The 26,041-nt window shown below is 41.4% G+C and overlaps 1 protein-coding gene across 6 annotated transcripts in view; it reads left to right on the top strand.

Moving 5' to 3' along the window:
* The window catches only part of Bdnf (brain derived neurotrophic factor), a 54,190-nt gene that overhangs the window by 21,259 nt on the left and 6,890 nt on the right, over positions 1–26,041 (top strand). The window contains exon 1 of one of the 6 annotated variants that reach the window (XM_070032695.1): positions 778–955. The exons of 4 other annotated variants lie outside the window; for them this stretch is intronic. The gene's annotated coding sequence lies outside the window, so the exon portion shown is untranslated. Of the gene's footprint in view, positions 1–777; positions 956–1,255; positions 1,325–26,041 lie in introns of those variants that run through there. One more of the 6 variants, XM_070032694.1, reaches the window with a different exon arrangement.

A 26,041-nucleotide genomic window follows, 5' to 3' on the forward strand; every position in this document is an offset into this window, starting at 1 on the left:
CGGGAAGGTGTGTCTGTGTTGGGGGGGGAGGGAACTCCCGCCCACAGAACTTAGGTACCAGGTTGAAAACGAAGGGGGAGGGTTGCCATCCCCGGGGAGCACAACGTCGACGTGTGGGGTTCACACACACTTTCTTCGTCCCCAGGGCCTCTGGCTGGGATGTCTGCAGAGGGCGTGAGACGAAGGGATTCCCGCCCCCCACCCCTCCCCAGAATTTGGGGCTCGACCCCCTCCTCCAAAGCCCGAGGCTCTCCCTCGGAAGCGCGGAGGGCTGGCCGGGTGGGGGGTGAGGTGGAGGGACGAATCGCAGGGATGCATGACTGGGGGGGGTGCTGGATGCGGGGGGCCCGAGCGGAGGATGGACGGTGCGAGGCGCAAGGGAGGTGTCGGGGGGGGGGGAAGCATGGGGGGGGGGGTCCCTGGGGCTGAGCTCTGGAGAGGAAAAGGCGCGACGTTCCCTTTAAGCGGCCTCACAGAACGGGTGTCGGTAGCGCTGGCGAGGGGGGGGGGAGGGGAGGGGATGGGGGCGTCGCCGTCTGACCAATCGAAGCTCAACCGAAGAGCTAAATAATGTCTGACCCGGGCGCACGGCGCAGGCTGCAGCTCTGGGTCGCGGTCGCCGCAGCCGCCGCCGCGCCGGGGCGTCCCCGCCCGCCCGCTGTCCCGCGCACCCCGCGCACCCCGCCGCCGCCGCCGCGCTCCGGGCTCCGCGCTCCGGGCTCCGGGCCGGGCGGTCCAAGCCCGCCCCACGCGCGCGCGCGCGTCCCGCATCTCCCTCCCGGGAAGCGTGGATGAGACACCCGAACGGCCGTGCCCAGCGCTGCCCGGCGCCCGGTTGGGGAAGAGCGGCACCGCCGCCACCATCACGGGGACCCGTACTGGACGGTGGAGCCAGGAGCGGGACAAGGATGTGACTCCGCTACTGCGCCCCCGAAATCTTTGTGTGGACCCCGAGGTAGGCGATCGCCGGATTCGGGGAGCGGGGGGAGGACGGGGTGGGAGTCGACGCGGGAGCCCGGTGGTGGAGGTGCGGGGCGGGGGGGACCACGAAGTTGTGGGAAGACACAACTCCGTCGTTCGCCTCTCCTGGCGGAGAAGGAGGGCTGGAGTTGCTTCTTGGGGAGGGGGGGTGAGGGGGGGAGCTTTCTCCGCGTCTCTCACCATCCCGAGATGGGAGGCTGGCACCCCACCCTCTGAACCCCAGGGATCAGCACCCCGAGAATCCCCGAAGTGCGAAAGCACACGGGCCAAGAGGAGACGCCACTCGGGAGCCCAGACGGCTTCCCGGGGATCCCCGAAGTCTGCGCCCCGAAGAAGAGAGCTCGTAAGAGAGATTCGTAGGGCGGCCGCGGTGGAGAGGTGGTGGGAGCTGGGGGCGCGCGGGAGGGAGGGCTCTGACCGGGCCGGGGGTGCCCGGGGCTGGGAGGCTGAGCGCCCCTCCGGCTCGTCCGGACGGGGTAGGGGGTCGAGGCGAGGCGGCCTGGGCGTCGGGGCGGGGGGATCTTCGCATCCTCCGCCTCCCCTACTTTCCTGGAGGTGAGACCCAAAGCGGACTCACACGTCCAGGGCTCACCGGAGTCGCTTGGAGAACTTGGGGAGGGGCTTGGGCTTGGGGTGCGGTGGGGAGGGGGGGGGGAGGTTGGCCTGACACTTGGGACCTGAATGGGTAGGTGAAACTCCGGGCCGTCCCTAACTCTCCCGGCTCTGCGCGCCTCTCTTTGGGGACCCCCCCCGTGCCCCCACGGGCATAAAAAGTTTTGACTTTAATGAAATAGGGGTGTGTGTGTGTGTGTGTGTGTGTGTGTGTGTGTGTGTGTGTGTGTGTGTGTGTGTGTGTGTGTGTGTGCTGATCGGTCTTGGGTTTTTTTCTTGGGGGGTGGCAGGAAAAGAGATGGATGGGGGGTGAATTGAGACTGGCGAAGAATAGGGTAGGGTAGGGTCCGGGGAGCTTTGTGCCCGGGGGTCGGGAGGGGGGGAGAGGAAATGGCAGAGAAGGGGTTCTCCAAAGGGAAAAAGACACAGGCTGTGGGGGGTGAGCTGGAGTCCTAGTTGGAGGCGGATGCAGTGTTGGGGGTGGAGCGGGGACCAGGGATCCTGGTGTGGGGGGCCGGTTTGGAGGAGGAGGAGGAGGAGGTGGAGGAGGGGCCCGGGAAAGCTGGCGCTAAGGAAGGTAGCGCGCGCCCTCTGCTGGTCATGCTTTGGAGAGCAGCAGCGGAGGGGCTGGAGGCTGGGGGTGGGGCGGTGGTTGAGGTTGGGTTTTGCGGGATCCCTGCGGGAGCTGGTAGGTGGGACTTGTTGAGTGACGCGGCTGACCTGCTGGTGGCGGTGTGCGGCTTGTCGTCTTGGGTTCTGATTCGTTGCGCGTGTTCGGCTCCAATGATGGGGGTGGGGGTGGGGGTGGGGGTGGGGTGGGGAAACTTTGCTACCCCTTGGGGTGTTTTTGGTGAGCCAAGTTGGGTGATGGACTAGGTAGGGTTCCTGGATCTCATTTGGGGTTCTTCCGGGCACCTTGCAATTCTGACTCCTCAGTGTACACTTTCTGACAAGAATGCAGGAATGTTCTTGGCCAGAAGCAAAGAAAAGCATATTTCCGAGTGTTTATTATTTCTGCAATTACAGTTATCTCTTAAAGCAAAGTGGTATATAACTGGGGACATTCAGTTATTTTTTAAACTTTCTGTTTAAGCTTGCTGTTATAAACGTTAGTTCTAGAAAGTCAAAAGCCATTTGGGTCTTACAATTTGACATGCCTTGTTTTTGCCCTTTTATTTACTAGGGTGTAATTACAGGTTTAATTCAGCTAAATGTTACAGCTTTCAACGTTTATCTCGCGCAAGATGATCATTTTGGGGTTGGAGAGATGCTAAGGTTGTGTTATGAATTGATCTCATCCTGTGTTGAAATTACACCATGAAAATGGGTCCGTGGGACCAACACCCTTTTCAAAACAACCACAAGCCTTCTGTCCCCTGATATCGCTTAAAACTTTTTTCCCCTGAGTTTACCTCTGACCTAGCAGCAGAGGTAAGAGAGAGCAAAGAGACACTTGTTGAAATGTAACCATAACCTTTACTGGAATTTGAAACACGTTGGTTACCATTACTGGAATTCCAGGACCATAGAGTCTCTTTGCTCTTGTACTTTATTTTGCAAAATGAGATAAATGTTGGTAAATATAGACCAATAGTGTTATGACATGAAAAGCTATTATGTATATAGAACTATTTTAAGTTATTGCAGAACAGTTTCTATTTATAAATGATATAAGCACAAAGAAATGATTTCCAGATAAACAAGACTGACGGACGCGTTTTGAAGCATTAGAACATTGCAGACACACTTAGACATCACATTTTAAAAGTAAAATAACAGTAATTTTTCACATACCTTTGGAGCCTGTCATAGCCCATTCAGAGCAAAGCTGGTAAGTAGAAATGTTGTTTATTTTGAGGTGATATGCAAGGCCACTTAAGATTATAGTATGTCAACATCTGCAGATCCAGAGGTTAAACTATTTAGAAATCTGGTTTGCCGATCTCCTTCCAGTGAAACTTTTAGTGGCAAACAAAGGGAAAGAATAAATAAATAAATAAATAACCATTTGCCTAGAGGCAGTAATGGCCTTCAGGCTTATATATAAATCAATTGTTTAAATCTCATCATAGCCTTTGGGAGGTGAGAATGGTGTTGGAGTATTGCTGGTTCATTTGCCTCACCAGGAAAGGGATGTCATGTTAATGTAAAGGCAAATTTCTGCAATCTTGGCTCTAAGATCTTGGCTTCCTGTTTAAAAGGGGGCCCTTAGAACGGAAGCAATTCCCTTCTTCCTGGAATCTTTCAAGAGTCCCAGCTTTCTAATAGGCAAAATGGTAGGTGATGGATCATCTCATTTCTTTTCCATATAAATAGCTCTGGTTTGGAGCTCAGCACACTGAGCCTGTTGAGCACGCCCACCTGATAGTATAGCAAAGAGTTTGTTTACTTTTCTTTACACTCATCTTTGAAAACCTTCTGGAAGTATCTCTCTCTCTCTCTCTCTCTCTCTCTCTCTCTCTCTCTCTCTCTCTCTGTTTCTCTTTCTCCTTTCTCCCTATTTCTCTTTCTCTCCCCCCTCCCTATTTCTCTTTCTCTCCCCCCTACCCCTACCCCTCTTAGAGTGAACTTGAGACATATAACAGAGCCAGTAGCTTTAGATCTCTTGGACATAATCTTCTACTAAACATCAAGACAACTGATGCACACAATGGAAAAGTCATGTACAAGTAACTCATTAACATTTTAAGATTTAGTACGTTAGCTCCCGAGGAGAGTGAAAGAAGAATTTTATGCTTCCTGAATGAAAACCGAGAACATGGAGAGGAGATGACCGCTGAATCCTGATGGCTGAATCTCTTTTTTGAAAAGCTTTCGCATTTCAGATGTGCATGATACTGAATTTAATGGTCAGAAGTAACTTTCAACTTGCATCTGTCTCCTTGTGTGCTAGGCTTTGCATTTAGTTTGTGTGAGGGGATCTTCTAGCCCACTGCAAAGGAACATATCCCTTTGATAGGGTAATTGCCCACTTGTCTCAACTTGTTTTCAAACAATTATTATGGAGCACTTGGTTTTCAATAATTGCAAAATTGCTGCTTAATTGAAGGACTCTCATACATCCAGTGCAGCCATTCAGCCACTGGCAAGCGCAAACTATGAATCACATTTGAAAGAGGAATCAGGAGAGAATTCTGTGGAATTCTAGGTTTAAAATGTTGGTTCTTGTTCCAGGAAGGAAGTTGCTGTTTGATCCAGAATCACATGAAGTGATGTTGTGATACATTTGCTTTATTGGGACAAATAATAAGCATGAATAACCGAGCAAACTTACTGCTACATTCTGCCTCCATTTACTCTGGCTTGTATGGAGCAATGTGAAGTAATAAATGCTGGTGGCAAATGAAATCCGTATGGCTTTTGCATGGGGGATTTAACTCTGGGAAACATTAAGAAGGTTTTGGTGCTTCCAAGCTGAGGTTCACATGTCCTGAGAGTCCCCTAAAACTTGCACTTAAGACACAGAAGCATTTAACCCTAATTTTACACTTAAATACATCACTATATTTCCATAGTGCTTATACTTAAAGACTCAGAAAAGCCACAACCCCATTATTGAGTACATGGAGTCATTGTTATTGACAGATTAAAAAGTAACCCTCACTAGATCTGTGTTGACATTGAAGAATTGTCTGGAGTTGGGAGAGGGGAAGCATCATCGGGCACGTTTTCTAAATGGGGCAGAACATATTCCCTTCACTGTAAAACACATGAGTTTCATTTCCGTGTAAATGCACAAATAGGAACTATGACGCTTATACTCTGGGTGAGACAAACCGGCTGGAACACAGTGGATGTTAAGAGTTCACTCACTGTCCTGAGGTTCTGTTTGTCGATTTCCTGAAGTTCAAGGATGGCTTGCATTAAACGAATATCGGATGAGAGAGTGATGGGGGGTATATAAATTTACAAGCTTCAGTGACAGCCATAATAAAGTAAAAGTTTAGTTCCAAAGAGCCCAGAGAGTAACGCATCTTATGTAGTTTTCCCCAAAGGTTCACTTGAAAGGACTTTTCATTGGTTGTCATGCTAGTAATGTTCTGATTTTGAAGGCTTGCAGAACTTAGTCAATTTTAACTGCTCTTTCATCTTGGTTCCTTTGGTCTGACTGAAACTTTATGATGACCTTCTGTGTTTTTGACATGCCTCTTTATTTTTGGAGGGAGGAGGACAGGCAAAGGAGGATTTCTTAATTCCTAGACAATCTAACCATTGAAATATAAGATTGCACGATTTTTTTTAAAGCTGTCCTTCATCTTGATTTTCTAAAACAAAATCTAAACTGGCAACTTGTTTTTATCACTTGTATGTACAGAATTAAGATGCATATTGTTGATTTAAGGAAAGCAACATTTGAAATTAAGCTATGTAATTCATCAAAAATTGAAGTAATAGTGCCACCTAGAGAACAGAATCACCAGCCTTACCAGCCAAATACATGTCTCCTTCCAAATGAGCCATCTTCCAAGGTTACAGTCCTAGTATTTCCTCTAACCATTATAATAAGCACATTTGCAGATTTGGTGAGTGTGTGTAGAGAAGAGGGAGAGAAAGGAGAAGGTACATTTGGAATTGTAGGTAAACATTTAAAACCAATAAACACACACACACACACACACACACACACACACACACACACACACACACACACACACACAGAGTTCTTTTCGTGTTTAAAAGTAGTAAGCAAATGTAGCGGGCCAGAAATCAAGGGCTGGCCTCTGTTTTTTAACATTTATTATTTTCTAAGGTTTGTACTATAGCATGGAGTACAAAGGTTCTGAGTTTATCCATTTGCCACAGGCCATTCATTACACTTTCTGAGATACAATAACTCCAAGTAAATGGAGTAGAGAGAATGTTGAGAATGCCTTTGATCTCTACTTAATTTTAACTTTAATGACTTGAGAAGACTATAAATTGCAGGGATATAGATATATATGTATACGTATATATGACTATATGTCTATATATATGTATATCAGCATTTTAAAAGCAAAGAAAAAGTAAGAAACAGAAGAGAAGTAGAAGGAAGATGGTAAGGATGGCCTCAATCTTGGAACAGATAAAAGCACATAGTTGAGTCAACAGGCAAAACATTAGTAATGGAACCAAGAGCCCATTAAGAAGGGGTCAGAATTCCTAGATGACAAAACCAGTATTTGGTGTGCTTTTACATGCTTCCATAGTAGCATTTGGGATTGATGACCTAAATGTTCTTAAATGAGCATAAATTTAGTCATGTTTGCTTCAGATTCTGACTAGAGACATAGCCAACAAAGCAGCTATATAACTGTGGGGAAATGTTTATTTGTTTTCTGGCAAGAAGGTAGAAATTGTAGAAAATATATTTAATATTACTTATTTTTTGATAAGTGGGGTTGGCAGGGATGAAAGAGAATGATAAAGGTTGTGATATTGATGAAGATGAATTGTACTTCTAAACTGACATGTTGAATTATAACCCTTTCTTTGTACAACTACGTAACGATAACAAAAATAATTTTAAATACATATTTCCCCCCTGGTATCTATTATAGAAGTCATTTAGCTAGCTTAGTTTTAAATTTTCTTGTGCATAATTTGATTCACTCATAAAGTTATGTTTAGAAGATTTGAAATGTTAGAGATGATTTAGAAAGCAACTATAAGCGTACTGGTGGATTTTCTTTGAAATGTCTTAAGTTTTAGATGGTAATGGAGACAGCAATTCTTGTACTTCCGGGACTGAAATACAGTACATTGTAAATTTGTGCCAGTTTCTGGTAAATACAGAACAAATTGCATGATAACCAAATCAGCACACTATTTTTAGTTATTTTATTATCTTCAAATGGTTGTACGAAAGAGGTTTCAATTCAACATGTCAGTTTGTGAATACAATGCATCTTGATCAATGTCACCCCTCTGATCATTCTCCCCTGAGTTTCTCAAGACTCCCCAAGAAAATCTTTATATGTGTGTCATTCATAGAAGCAATCAAGTGTCGAAACTTTCTTATTCAGGAAAAAAGATAACCCTTCCAAAAACAACAGTGTTATATAAAGAGAGAAAGAGTATCTCATTCAGTTTATTTATTTAGTTAGTTATTGGGTCAGTCATGGGTGCCATGGGCCTGGGTGCCATCCCTTGCTCTTCACCTCAAGGCTAGTGCTCTACCACTTGAACCACAGCACCACTTCTGGTTTTCTGGTAGTTTATTGGAGATAAGAGTCTCTAGACTTTCCTGCCCAGTCTGGCTTTGAACTGCTATCCTCAGACCTCAGCCTCCTGAGTAGCTAGGATTACAGATGGGAGCCACCAGCACCTGGCTTCAGTTATATTTTTGCCACACAGAATTCAATCTAGGTGTTGGAGCATCTATGTACCTTGGTAGTTGAATTTTCTACTGCCTCTTTCTGCCTTGGGGAACTGAAATGAGGCCCACATTGAGAGAAGTTTCTCTCTCTTTTCACATGTTCACTTGTTTCTTGAATGTGTTTTTTAAACACAGGCAAATTTCTTTTGCATTACGTACAATCTGAAGGTCGAGAGAGAGCTGCATTCATGAATCTGGAGGGAGATGCTTGGCAGAGTCCCAGGCCACATTCCTAGACCCAGCTCTCCTTAGGTGTTCCCTCTTACACAATCTTGGGAAAGTACACCCAGAGCTGCGGTTGGCTGAGGGAGGACCTGTCTGAAGACACAGATGATACACTTATCATAGTGAAACATAAAGCCAGCAGCCATTGCCCTCTTTCTGCTCAGTGATAGAAGCTGGATCAGTTGCATTTACTTAAATGGAAAATAGTGGGATTAAGTTTACAAAGTCAGTTGGATCAATACAGGCTAAAACAGGGAATTGGAGGCATAGTTTTAGAGAATGTACTATCACCATTGTAGAAAGGAAACGGAATTCATTTATTTAAAAGCAGTTGTAAGATCCATGTGAGCATGTGAGCCAGAAGTGTGAGTGGCTGAAATTTGGGGTTGTGGTAGTAGGAGTTCAGTACTCAAATGAAGAAGCTGATTATTCTCCTCTTTCCCATGAGGAGAAAAGGTAATTTTGCTCAAATTTGTAGTCTAGGAATCTGTATGTGGTATTCCTGAATCCTGAAAATATAGCTAGCGCATAATACGCATGCCAACTTTACTGGCTAAAGTCACATAGGCAAGACTACCCAAAAATAATGATCTTGTCCAAATGTGTAGTTATCTATACATGAACTGAGTGCTGATCTAAAAGACAAATGAAAATTCTGTGATTTAGAGAGACATCATTTATTTTATTACAAGAATATTTAGATTAGGACATGATTAGAAGGGATTTGTAACTTTACGAAGAACAGACATTCAGAGGCTTGGAGATGCAGTCCTGCCAAAGGTTCTTCTATAAGGGCAGAGGGTTCTCTATGTGAGGGCAGAAGACCTGGGTTAATTGTGTGTGTGTGTGTGTGTGTGTGTGTGTGTGTGTGTGTGTGTGTGTGTGTGTGTATGCACACGCACATACATATAACAGTATTAGGGCTTGAATTCAGGACAAGCTCTTGCTTAGCTATTTTGTTCAAGGTGCACTACCACTTGAGCCACACTTCCGCTTCCAGATTTTTTTCCTGGTTAATTAGAGATGAAAGTTTCAAGAACTTATCTTTCTGGGCTGGCTTTGATCTGCCCTCATCCTCAGATCTCAGAGTCCTTAGTAGCTTGGATTTACAAGTATGAACCAGCAGTTGCACATCATGAATTAGTGTTCCTGACTGAACTAGAAGATGGAGTTTGGTTCTAGACCCAACATTTACTAAGTCTGTGACCTTGGGGAAGTTACTTAGGTGCTTTGGGCCTCAACCTCTTAGCAGGGTAGTGATAGAGATTAAATGTGTTAAGAGATGGAAACTGTTTAGAAGTCTTGCGATAGCTACAATTTTTATTAGCACTTTCTAACCCCAATAGAACATTTTCAAGATAGCTTATTACCACAGCACTGAGGAGCTTCATCAGCATGCATCATGCTTAAATTTGCTTCACTTTATAGCAAAGTTGACAAGAGCAGAACTTTGTTTTCCTGTAGTGTAAATCTATTCGTGCAAATCTTAGTCATTCTTCAAGACCTAGCTGGAATTCTTCTCTAGGAAGACTCCTTCTCAAAGTGACCTGCCCTCTCTGAGTCACGTGTGTTGTGTTTTGTGTTATTGATAGGGTACGCTCTAGAAAAATGGTCTAGAGTGACTTGCTCAGAATAGTCTGTTCATTAAAAAATAAATCCTAAATAGAAACTTCTTGAGATAGAACAAGTATGGTACCTGTATTTCTGGGCCAAATGATTAAATTTGATCCCAGACACAGATTCTATTGGGAAAGTTCCATCAGTTCTCTGTACCTAAAATAATGTGGAAGGAAACTACTCCCCTCCCAATGTTTCCTCAAGGGGACTTGCTTCCTGAAAGAGAACACTATTAGGAATACCCAGGCCATTCTCATGCGCATTATCTCTTCCTTTTGGTGAGAAGGGAGCGATTCATCTGATTGATGAGACCTGTAGATCTGTCAGCTTCTCTAGTGTATAAACCAAAGCAATGGACCACAATGCTGAAATTGAGCTAATTCTCTTATTCTCTGTTGGACTACTATAACCTAAATAGATAAAAATAGCAAGATGTGGTCCTTTTCCTAAAGATGCTATCTTATAGGTCTGCCTTCCACCACCCCATATCTACTTGAATAGGCATTTTAATGTTAGCTATTCAGTTAGATTGTAAATCCTTTCAAAGTAAAAATATCCCATAATCCTCATCGATCACAACAATTTGTTAGGTATACTCATAGTAGATGGCTCTTGCTAAATTCAACATGTCTTTTCTTCATAGGGGAAAAAAGTAGTATGATCCACTAGGAAGGCAGCTGAATCAATTTCATAAATAAGCTTTTTATAAGTACCCATAAAAAATGCAACTTTTGGTTTTCAGTTTATATGCCCTCTGTGACCAACATTGAACTCTTCATGGATACTTTGCCTTGCTGTAGGGGGCTAGCAGATCAGAAAATACCGTCTCTTATTCTACCACATAGACTCTTTTTACAAATTGGTTCATAGGTGGAGTGCTGTCCACTTCCATGACTTTCTGATTTTCTTGTTATACTGGAAAATCAGTGGCCATTTAAATTTAAGATAATCACTCAGTGAATTAGTTACCAAGTTAATTACTTCAACTTTATATGGAAAAACTTTAAAAAATATTTTCTAAAGTTAATCTCAGTACATCCAAGGTTGATAATTTCTTAAACTGTGAGTCAAGAACTGCAATATAACACATTCTTAATTCCTTTTATTTTGTTGGTTGTGGGACCTGAACTCTGGGCCTGGGCGCTGTCCCTTAGCTCTTCAGCTCAAGGCTAGAGCTCTACCACTTGAGCCACAGCACCACTTCCAGCTTTTTCTGCTTATGTGGTGCTGAGGAATCAAACCCAGGGCCTCATGCATGCGAGGCAAGCACTCTATCACTGAGCCACCTTCCCAGCCCCCACGTTCTTAATTCTTAGTTGGAGGCAATTTAAGTCTCTTGTGTAAGAGGAGGTCTTCATTTGATGGGATAGTATGTTTCCTAGAAACATTTCTGGAAGGAAACATCATATACATTTTGAGATTGGAGCCGAGAGGGCACTGTGTTTGACTCAAGATGGCCACCGTGAGAGCTGTTCAGTTGAGCCTGGTTGAAGTTCTTCTTTTTATTAACAGCAGTTCCCAGAGTGCACTGCACTAGCAAGGTGGCTTAGAACCAAGCGCCAGATACCTGGCATAGGGGCTATGCCAATCAAAGGAGAATAGTGGGCTTTCCTTGCTTCCCTCCCTTGTTTCAAGTAACTGGTTTCTTAACACAGCATCTGGGTAACAGCACCAATAGAGCACTGTCAGTGAACTCCATCATGTGGTTATTCCCAGCCTCCTGGAATGTTTCACTTAGGGAAGGTGAGGAAAGCAGCTCTTGGATTTCTGTGATTAGTTTAACATTGTGGACCAGCTTTGACCATCCGTTTAATGGGAGATATGCTTTCCAGATGACTTGACATGAAGATGAGAAGGTTTTTTGGTGGGGGAGGTGAGGTTTGAGAGAGTGTTTTTTCATTCAGTCTCCAAACTTGGGGTAAAAGGTCCTCTGGGGAGCATTTTCAGAAGTGTTTGAAGTTCCAGTCTGGTTCAGAGGTAAGCTGAGGTGACAGACACACATCTTCATCAACTACCTTTGTTCAACATTGATCTCCTATTCATAAAAACCTTATTTCCCAAAAGTTCCTTCCCCTGTCTCTCTAATTCCTCTGTTAGCTTGTACCAAATAAATGTACAACATATTCAATTTCAGGTGACCACATATGGAGTCATTTAATGACACCTTTCTCTTCAGATCAGCCTGTTCTTGTTTTTTGTTTCTGTTTTTATTCCAGCTTTGGGAGGGCTTCTTTTCCTCTTCAGGCACTTGTGCATTTGGCCATGGTCCCCCCTCACCTCCCCACCATATGTTCTGCTCTACAACTCTTGTTTGTAGATTGCCCTTTAGAGGTCACAAAACCCTTTCCCATTTGTCATTGATCCTTTGATCCTTCTTGCAATGCTGTGAGTCAGGCAGAGCAAGTTTTCTTCTCTTCCTCAAATTGCTTGACATGAGGCCTTAAATTTGTTCATTCATGAATGTGTCTAATTTGCTAGTAAAAATGGCCAAATAACCACTTTAATAGGGTCAATGTAATACAAAGTGGAAGAGGCACAATCAGAACCCAGGTCTTCAGCCTCCTGTTCCCAGTCCCAAGAATTGTCATTGGATCCAATCACCCTATCTTGCACAAATGTCTTAGGGAATTGTATCAAGAGTAGAGGTGGCTGGTTTCTGTAGGTTAGAGTTATTTCTTCTTTTCTTTTTTCTTTTATCTCCTGTGGTCACTGTTTTTGATTTTGGTACCCTGTGTCTTGTATATACATTTATCTGATTTGGGAGGGAAAGGGAAATAATGAAATGGTGAGACAAAGGACAAAGGGTGAACCACTGACACTGAGATACTCACAAGACACTTGGTTGGAAATGAACTTTACAAAGTTGGGGGGAGAGGAAGGGGAGACCAGGGGAAGGAAAGTGGGAGAAAACAAGGGAGGGGGTAACTCTGTTACACACACACACACACACACACACACACACACACACACACACACACACACATACACACACACAGATTTGTATGTCCACTATTCAGTTCTATATTTTATTAATATATTCCCGAGAGCTTTCTATTTTACTATATGGGAAAAAATGTTTCCTTAATAGTTGTGTGGATTCTACTTTAAGTGTGTACTCCATTCTACTTTCCTGTAGTGGGAAACTGGGCTGTTTCTATCATTCCTGCTAATCTGTTATTATTAATAACCACATTTTGTGTGTATGCACCCACATCTGTATATTAGTTTCCAGCAGTGGAGTAGCCGGGTCAGGAGAGTCTACTTACATATTGGATAGATATTCTCTAAACGATCTATGAGGGCCTTGAGCTGTTTGTATGGCCGTTATCAGTGTATGAGAACACCTGTCTCTCTATACATTCATCAGTGGAGTCTGAGAGATGAGATGAGAAATGGGGGACAAATTTCTAATTGAAGACTGAGACATTTACTTTGTCCTTAGCTTGTGGTGGAATTACTGTGCAGTCCTAAGAGCTGGTGCAGGCATCAATTTCAATGGAAATAATAGCTCACCATGGATATGGGCTTATGCCAGTCCTTGTGACATAGAATGGACCCACACTGTCACTTGTAGAGTTTCCTGTAATGGAAAGTTGAGCTTGTATTCATTATTTACCCAACTAGCAATGCTGGCTCCCAAGAGCACATCAGTATTTATTGAAACAATATAAAAAAAAAAAAGAAAATTGTTCTGCCTAAACACACTGTGTACCAGGCTTTCAGTGCTCTTTTCTCAGCTATTAACATTATTTCTAGGGACAGAGTGTAAGAGATGTATATCTCAAATCACAGAGGAAGACTTGTTAAGCTTAGAATTTTCCTACCCAAGGGATGCTTCTTGTGAGGAGTGACTCTGCACTTCCCTAAAGGTTTGTAATTAACTTAATTAGTAATTTACAAGATAAATGAAAACTTCCAGAGTACAATATAAACACTGAACTGTGACACAGGATTGCTAGGCTTCTTTAATGTTGCCAGGCTGTTCTGTGTATTATGCAAATCCATGGAAAACACCACCCTTGTATGACTTAGATATATTCCAGGTTGACCTCTTGTAAGTTTTTACCATTGTTATCAGAAAGATTGACTCTTGGGCTCATTTTTTCTCTGAAAACAGTATGCTCTTGTTTAGAAACAAACAAAAATCCCTTTAGTTCCATTGCACAGAAAGTATGGCAAATGAAGTCTGACAGAAAAGTTATTCAATCCAAGTGATCTTTTGTAAAAGTAGACTTTAAAAAAAAAGAGGGAAGGAAAGCCACTTTTCTTTCTGTGTGTAGAATCGTTGTATCTGGAGAGTTGCATTCCTGGTTGTATCTGCATTGCATGAGAGACCTTTCCCAGGCATATGGGTGGATTGTGAAAAGCTACCTGACACAGCACTGACAAATACATGTTTTCTTTCAATGATACTGTCTATGAACGCTTCCACAACAGGCATTTCCAGTTTTGCTCTCTGGCTCTTTACAGCAGCTTCTGTGAAAAATCTGTTCTCTCCTAAGGGTGGACAATGGCAGAAGCAAAGTGTTCTCACTGTGCCATCATCGCACACTCAACCACTGCACATGGGATGTCACTCCAGATGTATTTGGGGGGGGGGAGGAGGGCACTGTTGCCTTTGTCCTCCATTCATACTGTAAGGCTTCTAAAAGACAGTATGATGGGAGATAATTTTGAGACCTTTGTTTCTTGGGCTGTATTGACTTCATTGCTCTTGGTGGTACAGTCTGCACTGATGTTCACTGAAGGTTAGACCATTTCTTCTACTGGCCCGAGGGTCTTCAGTAGCTGTCTCAACTATACCTACCCAACAGATGCTCTTAGGAGGAGTGGTTTCACTTCCCTCAATGACATTGTCTTGTGATAGCTATCTTTCTGCTTCCATCTTAACCTCTCAACTGTATTCTTTAAAGGACAGAGATCACAAGTAGTTGGCATAGAGTAACAGATAGGAAGGATTCAAGGTTCAGGTATTAAAAATAAATTTTTATGTCCCTGTTACAATTTTAAAAGGCCCATAGGTCTTGGTTGAAATCATTGTTACTCAAGCAGAATTGACAGAGTATTTGGTAGCTATGGTTACTGGTTTAAAAAGTGTGTGGTTCTTTTCCAACGCCCAAAGAGATCTCCAAGGGAAAATGTTCTGACATGTCCCAACAAATTACCTTCATGGTTTGTTTTGACATGGTCCTATTAAGTATGCGTGTATGGTTGGGACCTTGAGGGAATAATTTCATGTTAGGGGGAAGTAGTAACAAAGACATAGTAGGATTATACTCAACATCTGTGGCATGAGTTTGTAAGCAGCCATATAGGGCTTTGCTTAAATACATAAATGGCACATAGGGATTGTGCATATATGTGCCATATAGATTTCCCTCCAAATGTAAAACACTAGATCCCATCTGATCCCCCCATCCCTACCCCCATGGAGGAGGCATGCAGCCATGGTTCAGAGTCTATCTCCATTATGCTGGGTGCATGGTCTTAAGGAATTCATTGAATCTCTCTGAGCCTTGGTTTCCTTTAGCTATAATCTGCTTGGTGCAATTATTTGCCTTATAATGAGTGGATGTTAGGCCACTTAGGAAGTCAATTTTTTAAAAAAACAAACATTTGTTTTTGAACAGTGTCACCCCTTCCCTTATTCTTTCCCAGTTTTTCCCTTCTGTTCCCACCCACAAGGTATATAGTTCATCTTCAACATAGTCTCTAATGAGTATCAGTGCTGCATTTGTTCACCCTTTGGCCCACCCTTTCTGTGTCCCCCTGTACCCTCCCAAAGACAGATAAAATAACAAACGAGGTAAGAGGTAAAGAAAACAAAAGACAGTATCAAAGGAAAAAAAACCACCTCTTGTTTCCATTTCTTGGAAATTCGATAAATATCCTTTTTGTATGCACATACCTATTGAATCTTTGTGATCCTCTCCCAAGAATAGCCTCCTTTGTTCTTTGTGTGATTAGAATCTCGTATAATATATTATGTCCAAGTGTATTTTTTTGTCTTTTACCAACCAATCTGTTTACTTGTGGATTTATAGGCACATTCTAGTTACAACATGCAACCTATGTTTCTTTGGATTTGGCTTACTTTGCTCAATATAATTTTTTCAAAGTCTTTCCATTTCCTTATGAATGATGCAATATCATTCTTTTTTATGGATGAGTAGAAGTCCGTTGTATGTATATACCATATCTTCTTGATCTATTTGTCCATTGAGGGGCAACTGATTTGATTCCCTATCTTGGCTATAGTAAATAATGCTGCAATGAACATGGTTGTGCTGGTAGCTTTAGCATGGCCTTGTTTGTGGTCTATTGGATATGCCAATGAGTGGAATTGCTGGGTATAGGGAAGCTATGTTTAGTCTTTTGAGGAACCCCTATACTGCTTTCCAGAATGATTGAATAAGTTTACATTCCCACCAACAGTGTAGTAGTGTTCCCCTTTGGCCACATTGAGGGATCATTTAATACAAAGAAAAGCTTGGTACAAATCATTTATCCAGATAGCTAGAACATATTCCAAAAATTTCCTCTTACTTATTGCTTCTCTCAGTAATACTTACTTTATAGATTCTAGATAGAAATACTATCTCCATCTCAATGCTTAGATTAAAAGTTGACATTTGAATTGACGTGTCATTTGCAGGAATCAGTGGTTAGTTGAAAGAGATGGAGAAAGGCAGAGCTCTTTCTGCTCTTATACTTAGGGCACTACTATTCATTCTTAACTAATATAAGTATTTTCTCCTCAGCCATATGGATCTTTTGTCATCTGAGATGATACTAATTTCCTTATATTTTGTAATAATTCAGATCATAGCCAGTTTCTTGAATAGACACAAGGTCTAATACTCTCTTAATTTGCACTATTCTGATAAGCCATGATACTTAGAAGAATTGAGAGCTGGGATAGTTCAATGGGCAGGGAGAAAAAAAATCCTATGTAATTTCTTTCCCCCTGCATTAAGCTACAGATATAATGAGCACTTTCCTGTGTGTCACTGTAAGTAATTAAAAGAAATTATAGAGTTGGATACAAACATAACCCGAAGGACAACTGGATGTGTGGAACCACCAGTTTTCTCCATGTGTGCAGGTTAATCCTTGTTAATGCTAAGAATACTGGGTTTCTACAGAAAGGGCTGCGTGTCCACACATGTTGCAGCACCTACCCACAAACATCTGAATGGCATGACTGTGCATCTCAGATGGCCTGTGGTGTTTGCCTCTGTACTTCAGTGGAATGGAACAAAGCAATTCCTGAAAATGGTCTCATAAAGGTGAGCAACTAGAAACGAATAGCCTTCTTGTGCTAATTAGATCTTTCCCCTAGATCGTGGAATAGTATTTTGAAGAAGGATGATTTTCTTTTGGCTCCAGAGGCAACTTATCTTTCTAGTTTCTTCCTCTATGTCTTTTTACCTCTCATATTTTGTAGTGTTCAGAAGATAAGGTCTAATTCATTGTCAGGTGAAAGTTAACTCTCTCAATCACACCTTGTCTTTTCTGGTTAATGATGTCAATACTAGTTTGAGCCTAACAAAACCAGTGCCTAATTTTGTACAGCTATTCTTTTTATTACTAGAACTTGTGTATGTTATTCTTTATATTAATTGAAATATATTGGGTATGGAGCATTTCAAGAGTATTAACTGTGGACAAAAATTGGGAAGGAAGGGAAAGGCTTTACCAAAGCTTTGGAATCCATTAAGAGTGTGACTGTGAGATTGCAGTATCCGATAGGTTGTAGGCTGTCAGCTGTGAGGATTCCCATAGCATCTCATGGCAGTAATTCAGGGCATCTAGCAATGACCTATATATAGGCAAACTGTTGATTAAAGTAACCATTTCTGAGAGATTGAAATAAGACAGAATGCTTCAACTCTCTTTTTCTCTCTTGTTTTAAACTGAGATTCTGGCACAATTTCAACCTACCAACATATTGGCAAACAAAATTTCTTAAAGGAGGACTCCCTTTATCCTCAGGTATGAGAGTTACCACACACTCTTCTCTTATGTACAAAGACTGCAGTTGCATCACGTTGAATTATTTTTTGGTCCAAGCACACTTACGCTTGGAGGCAGGAAGATGAGGTTTTGCTTTGCCTTCGCAACATTCTCCTCCAGTGGGTGAGCCAGTGTGGAATTTAGAGCATACAATCCCTTAGCTGTGTTGGCATTTGTATTTTTTAACCTGGGATTGAAGGTGGAAACTAACATCATTTTGAGATACTACCTAGGAAAATAAGGCTCAGGGTCACCTCAGCCCCGACCTGTTTTCAAATTATTTGCCAAACTATCAGAGTTCCCACTGAGAGTCCCTGATGGATCTGGTAACTTCTTGGCATTTGAAATCCAACAATTCTGGATGAACTTTTGTAAAGAGCCTGAACGTGGACTAGTCTCAAGTTCTGTTTATAAAACTGCCTCATCAACTCCCTCACATCTTTGTTCTTTTTTTTAAAAAAAATTATTGTAAAGGTAATATACAGAGAGGTTACAGTTATGTAAGTCAGGTAATGAGTACATTTCCTTCTGAACAGTGTTACCCTCATACTCAGTCTCTCCCAGTTTTTCCCCTTCCAACTTCCCTCCCTGACACAACTGATTAATTAAACAGTCTAGACATTCACACAGTAAGAACATAGGGGGATACTCTTAGGAGAGGATCACAAGGGCTCAATAACTAAGTACATATGATCATATAAAATGTTTATGGAAATTAACTCTAAAAAATGGAAGCAAGAGCATTTTTTAAAAAAATTGTACTGTTTGTGTATTTTTCCTTTGTTTATTCCCTTCTGTCCCTGCTTTGAATTTCTTTTTTTTTTTTTGTCGGTCGTGGGGCTTGAACTCTGGGCCTGGGCGCTGTCCCTCAGCTCTTCAGCTCAAGGCGAGTGCTCTACCACTTGAGCTACAGCGCCACTTCCTTGAATTTCTTTTTTAAAATATTTTTTTATTATAAAGATATTGTATGGAGCTGTTACAGTTACATGAGTAAGGTAATGGGTACATTTCCCATTGAGCATTGTTACTCCCTCCTTTGTTTTTCCCCTACCATCCCTTTCCTCCCCACCACCCCAACTACTCTCCCAACCCCAGAAGTTGTAAAATTTGTTTTCAACATTGTGTCTTGTACATCTCATTACTACAATGGGTCAACCTATATCCTTATTTCAGCATTTTGTTATTTCCCTTCCCCTCCCCAAATTAGAAAAATGTATATACAAGATGCAGGGCACCACAATCAAATACTGTGAAAACAGGGTTTATACCATGTGGGAAGAACATACAAAAGAAACAAAAAAAATCACACAGTACCTTATAAGCACATTAAAAACAACCACAACAAAGATAAAACCTTTTATGTCCCTATCTTGGGGTTCAGAGAGGCTTTTCTGAAGAGGAAATAAGAATGGCCAGTAGACACATGAAGGAATGCTCAACCTCCCTAGCCATAAAAGCAATGCAAATCAAAACAACATTGAGATTCCAGCTCACCCCAGTTAGAATGGCTATTATCAGGAAATCTAATAACAACTGATGCTGGAGGGGTGTTGCCAAAAGGAAATCCTACTGCATTGTTGGTGGGAGTGTAAATTTGTTCAACTGCTTTGGAAAGCAGGGTGGAGGTTCCTCAGAAGACTCCACATAGAGCTCCCCTATGACCCAGCAATCCCACTTTTGAGCATTTACCCAAATGATCACAAACAAGACCATACTAAAGTTACCAGTACAACTATGTTTATCACAGCATTATTCACCATAGCTAAGATATGAAACAAACCCAGATGCCCTCAGTAGATGAATGGATCAAGAAAATGTGATGTGTGTGTGTATGTGTGTGTGTAAAATGGAATTTTATGCCTTCATCAGAAAGAATGACACTGCTGTTTTTGATTTCTGTACTTTTGTCTTGTATATAAGTTTATCTGATTTGGGGAGAGGAAGGGGAAGCACAGAAATGGTGGGACAAAGGGTGAATCAATTCAGCAGTGACACTCACATCTTTGTTGTGCTTCATTCCTTTTGGATTTCTAACTTTCTTTTTGAGCGATTTAGGGAACTTCAAATGATCTCAAATATTAGCTACTAATTGAGAAATCTGGCTACTTAGAGGGTACTTAGTTTCAGAGACAGATGAGTTGGAGGAAGGTGTTTGATGCTTGATACATACATTAATATAGTTTAGGATTTTGTTGCGAATGCTTTTTTACTTAGGGAGACAGGGACAGGGAGCTGGTTGCTACTGAACCTTGAACTTGTGCCTGCTAGGCAGGCCCTCTACCACTTCAGCCAGTTATCTAATCCTTTTTTCAGTGGTTATTTTCAAGACAGTGTCATGTTCTTTAACCAGCTATCTTGTACTGCAATCCTCCTATCTATACTTCCTATTGAAGCTGAGATGACTGGCAAATACCACCATAGACAACTGTTGGTTGAGATAAGGTCTCACAATCTTTTTTCCCAAGTGGACCTCAAACCATGAGTCTCTTGATCTTTACCTTCCAAACATGCAGAATTATGGACATGAAACACCAGCTCCCAACTTAGAGAGGTTTTCATTTGTTTAATTTTGAGTTTCATGGTACTTGGTAGTAGAGAATTGGATCTATATATGAGTTTCAGGAAGAGTCTATAAATGAGAAAACTACCACTGAGTGAATAATTTTTCTCTGCCTCATGAAATCACCATTGCAAGGTAGAAAGAACTCACAAGGACCACAGACATCTGGCTGAAAGTAATTTGACATCTGGCTGAAACAAAATGCCTGGAAATCTACCACCTGCTTTAGCTAGTCACATCATTTCCAGTATGATTCTGATGGAGAGGATAATATTAGGTTGGCTATGTTAAGTGATTAGGGAGCCCAGATATGCTTACACCTGCCTTGTAGCACTTAGTTAGAAATTAATGATTGAGTAGCAGTCCAGATTTATATCAGCAGTACTCTATAAATTCTGATTTAACCAGTCACATTTATAGGTATCCTGCACTGGAGTGGAAAAGCCAGTTACCATAAAGAGAACCCAGGTTTGTATTTAATACCATTACAAAAGCAAAGATACGTTCCCACATAACGAGTGTCCCAAGAAAACAAGTTGAACCAAAGAGGAAAGATGATAGGTAACCCATGGCATGTTGAGAAAGTACCATAGTAGTACTTAAGTTGACTTTAACCCTTTCCTACCTTATCTTTCTTGGCTGCTTTGCTCTTTATTGTTTGGTCTAGTGCTTCTCACTGTAATGACAATATGATTTACCTTGAAGAGTATGTATGAATCTAGCTGAAATGCAGGTTCTGACTGGGTTGGGTGGAGTGAGGAGGGAAAGCCGAGAGTCCTAATTTCTTCTAAACTCTTAGATGTTGCTAATGCTGATTCTCTCTTGATCACACTGAGCAAGAAGGAAGGTTGCACTTAATTTCAGCCTCTGGAGTTTTATCCCATACCTTCATTTCCTCACTCTAAATTCAAGACCCATAAATCTCTTTTGCTGGAGAATTTTTACTGACAACTTTGCATTATATTAGTTCACTGAATTTGTAATAACACACTCAAAATATGATTTAAAGTTCAGGAGTTTAGACTATAAAAATAATTTCATATTTGGAATTTTAATAAATGGAGAAGTATATAGAGAGATATAAGTACAACTTAATGAGGCTTAAATTATTTGGGTTGGTGTCACAATGATGTTTATTAATTAGTTTGATTCTTTTGTTTTTGTTTTCTTTTTTGGCACTGTTGAGTAAGCAAGTGCTCTACCACTAAGCTACAATTCCAGCCCTGTTTTTGAAAAATCCTCCTGTTCACCATTTCTAAAGTCATTGTCCCTTTTCCAAAGGATTACACTCCTGTGATTTCATAATATTTGAAGAACACCTGTCATTAAGTGTTATGTTTACTTCACAAATTTTCCAGTTTGCTCATTACAGAGTGAGTCATTAAAACTTCATGGAACTAACTGGAATTAATTATCTTTTTAATTAATGTCACTATCTACCATGTATGGGAATTTGGTAAATATTATACTGTTAACTCTAACTTTGCTTTGGTGAGTTATAATTAATCCCACCCGAAATTTTAATGAAAGCAGAATCCTAATTAAAGAAGTTACACTTTTTAATTGACCATCAACTATCATTTGGGTCTTAGAAACTATCAACTAAAAAAAACTGAAGTTACAAAGGATGTTTAGAAAAGCATTTCTGACAACCTACTCATTTAATAGGCAAGCAAGTTGGGCATGCTTCTTGTTAAGGATTTTATTATTTATTTATTTTAAGACAGAGTCTCACTAGGTAGCCAAGACTGGGCTCAGATTCCCAATCATATGGTGGCAGCCTCTAAGTGCTGGGATTACAGTGTATACCATGAAGGGAGGCTATAAGACTTCTTTATTATAGATTAGATCTGTGTGCTGTTTGTGCAGTGTTGGGTCTGTGACAAGGGGCAGAGGAGAAGGTCAAGTCATGGATGCGACTGCCAGCTCTGTGTTTCTCTAGCATTCAGGGAGCCTCCATTGATACAGAAGAACAGTAGTTTCTCTGAAATAGTAATGAAGGCCACACTTAGGTTTACTTGTATGGTACATCTATGCTAGAGGTTAGGATGTCAGGTGAATTGTTCTCTGCCCAGGTCTGGTCCTTTTTTTAGGTGTATTTTAAATCCCTTATTCCAAAATTTAAGACCTCACTTCAGCTCACATTGAGACTTTACTGTTCATAATTTAATTCACCCCAAACACTATTCAAATAGTACCCGCTACAAAGAGAATTGAATTATTCAGTGCCCACAGAACCTCATTTGTGTAACATACTATACAATGTTCTCTAGGTGATAGCTCAGGAGAGAGTGCCCAACCTCTATTCTTAATTCTTTTTTTTTTTTTTTGAATTAGGAGTCTTTATTGGAGAGCCAGCATCTGCAGGTGGACCTGCCTCTATTCTTAATTCTTGAATGAAGGCAGTTCTCTGCCAATAGAAAAATCAATTCGTTTGTCCCCCATCCCTTCCCTTCCTCTCCCTTCCCCTCCCCACTGCATCCCCTCCCCCCATGAGTAGGCTGAGAGAGTAGACCAGAGCTGTGGGGCTTTCTATCAAATAATTATGTATCAATTTGATGAGTAGAGAAATATGCATTGTTTTTCTCATAGTAGCTACATATATTTACTACTACAGGTACCAGTCATTTCTCTGGCACTTTGACATTAAATAATGTTTGCAAGTGCTACCAAGGGAAAACTGAGGGATGAATGAGTACTCTTTTTATGAAGGTCTTTGGTTTTTGTTTTTGTTTTTAGAAGATTCTATTACTTGGGAGGGAATATATGGAAGATATAGGTATCTGGGAGAGAACTTATTAGGGAAATTGGCTCACATGATTTTGGAAGGCAAGAAGTTCTATGACTGACTACATGCAAGCTGGAGATCCTGAGATAATAGTAGCATGGCTCAGCCAAAGTCTGAAAGCTGGAGAACCTGAGCAGCCACTGGTACAAGCCCAGAGGGCCTACAATCCTGATGTTCTATGGCAGGCAAAAAGAGTAGTCCAACTCCAGGAAATAGTTAGATAGATGGATGGATGGATGGATGGATGGATGGATGGATGGATAGATAAGTAGATAGATAGACAGACAGATAGATAGACAAACAGTTAGATAGATATTTTTGCCTTTCTTCTGTTTTTGTTCTCTCTGAGCCCTAGTTGATTGGATGGATGGTGTCCATATATATTGAAGGTGGATTCTCAATGGAATCCACTGATGGTCCTGCCAATCTACTCTGGAAATACCCTCATAGATGCACTTCAAAATAATCCTTTACTAGTTTTCTAAACATTCCTTCATCCAGTTAAGTTGGCACCTAAAATTAACCATCACAGGAGTATATTTGGATACTTGGGACATAAACTACACTACAGTTTAAAAACTGCATTGAAGTTTTGGGTCCACATTGTCCGACAGCATCTTCTAAAATATGTATTGGTTTCCATGGAAGGCTCATCCAAATGAGTATCTACAATGATCATCACAGTTTTTATTTTCTGGCTTTATGTGTGGGAGTTTTTAATGTTGTCTTGGTTTTTGTTTTAGTCTTGGATTAGTAATACAAACATAATGAGAAAATTACATGGAAATAATGTAGATGGATGTACCTGTAGTTTAAGGTTTGCTTCTTTTGGAATCTGGGTTCTGACCTGTTTTTATCAGGGGAACCACAGTGAGTGGATGAGTTGATTAAAAACTCTGATCCTCTTTCCTCCGGTATGGAATGGAGATAATTATAGTTACTTGCACCTCTAGGGTCCTATGAGTCTTAATTACTTAATATTTGCAAAGTGTCTGGAGATCTTTGAATTAAAAGTGCTGAGCCATGGAACCAAAGTTCAGTGTAATTATAATTAGAATGAAAGTTTGTATTTTTACCTCACCTCCACCTCTTTCTGTCCTCTTCATTTTGCCAACCCAGACATTACAGATCATTGCCACCTGGTTTGGTATACTTCTGTAACTTCTTCCCTTGCTGTAGCCTATTTCAGCTAATAGATAAGACACATCCAGACTTGTAATTCCATATTAAGTAACTGCTTGTTTATTCTGAAAATTCACTGCTGGGTGTGGTAATACCACACTGTAATCCTAGGACTCAGGAGGCCAGAGTCTGGAGGATTGCAAGCTTGAGGCTAGACCCCAGACTATATAGCCAACGGCTGTCTCAAACAAACAAACAAACAACAACAACAAACCTGGTAGTCACTAGGAATAAAATCAGGAATTTGTTTCTTTCAGTCTTTCATTCTTTCAATTCTCTTGCATTAGTGTTTTTGTGGGGTACTATTGGAGTTTGAATTCAAGGCCTGGCTCTTGCTAGGCTGGCGCTCTATGATATCACTTTAGCCACACTTCCAGCCTTGCTTTTAGCTTATTATTATTATTATTATTATTATTATTATTATTATTATTATTATTATTATTATTATTATTATTATTATTATTATTATTATTATTGGTCGGTCATGGGGCTTGAACTCTGGGCCTGGGCACTATCCCTGGGCTCTTCAGCTCAAGGCGAGCTCTACTGCTTGAGCTACAGAACCACTTCCGGTTTTCTGGTGATTAATTGGAGATAGGAGTCTCTCGGAATTTTCTGCCTGTGATCCTCAGATCTCAGCCTCCTGAGTAGCTAGGATTACAGGTGTGAGCCACTGGCACCCGGCTTAGCTTATTATGTTACAGATGACATGTACTGAATTTTTCTGTCTGGGATGGCTTCAAACTTTGATTCTCTAGACATCAACCTCCTGAGTAGATAGGATTTATAGGCATGAGCGCCCGGTAGCTGGCTAAACTTGTCTTCTGAAAACATTTTGCTGCTTAGAAGCTTTCACTGCCTAGGAGGCAATATCTAATCTCTTTCCTACCACAGGTAGAGTCTTCCGAAATTGGGTAACCATTCCAATTTATTTTTCACTATTAATAGCCCAGAACTCTTCTCTCCAGATACTTCATGTCTTCACACTTCCATGCCATTAACCAAGCTACTATCATCTACTGCTGTCTTGTGTGGAGACATTCAAATCCTTTGCAATGTTTGTTTTTTTTTTTAACCAGCATTTCTTCATCCCTACTTGTAAATTATTCATTTCCTTTCTGGAATTTCATTCCTACCTTTCCTTGGTAATCTCTACCTTTATATTTTAGTTACACATTTCTCTTCCCTCCCTCCTAGACTGAAACTGGAAAGTAGATTTAATGTCTGGTAACTAAACAAACAAAAAGAAGGCTAATATATAGATGTGGTGAAACTGGATGCAGACTAAGTACTTTTTTTTGTTGTTGTCTGTTTGTTGTTTGCCAGTCGTGGAGCCTGAACTCTGGGCCTGGGCGCTGTCCCTCAGCTCTTAAGCTCAAGGCTAGCACTCTACCACTTGAGCCACAGCACCACTTCCGGCTTTTTCTGTTTATGTGGTGCTGAGGAATCAAACCCAGGGCCTCATGCATGCAAGGCAAGCACTCTACCACTGAGCCACCTTCCCAGCCCAATACTTTTAATATTCATTGACAAGACTTTGTTAAGATGTTGTCAACATCTTATATATTAGGAACTAAAAATGAACATATTATTTCTTCAACCTTGCCAGTATGCTTATTATTTGTGGGGCTGTCTAACATGAGCCGTTCTATGATTAAACTGTGTTTTGTTTGATTGCATATTCATAGACAAATCCAAAGGG

The sequence above is a fragment of the Dipodomys merriami genome, unplaced genomic scaffold (genome assembly GCF_024711535.1).
Source record: "Dipodomys merriami isolate MVZ:Mamm:240054 unplaced genomic scaffold, mDipMer1.0.p SCAF_21, whole genome shotgun sequence".
In the NCBI taxonomy this organism is placed as follows: Eukaryota; Metazoa; Chordata; class Mammalia; order Rodentia; family Heteromyidae; genus Dipodomys; species Dipodomys merriami.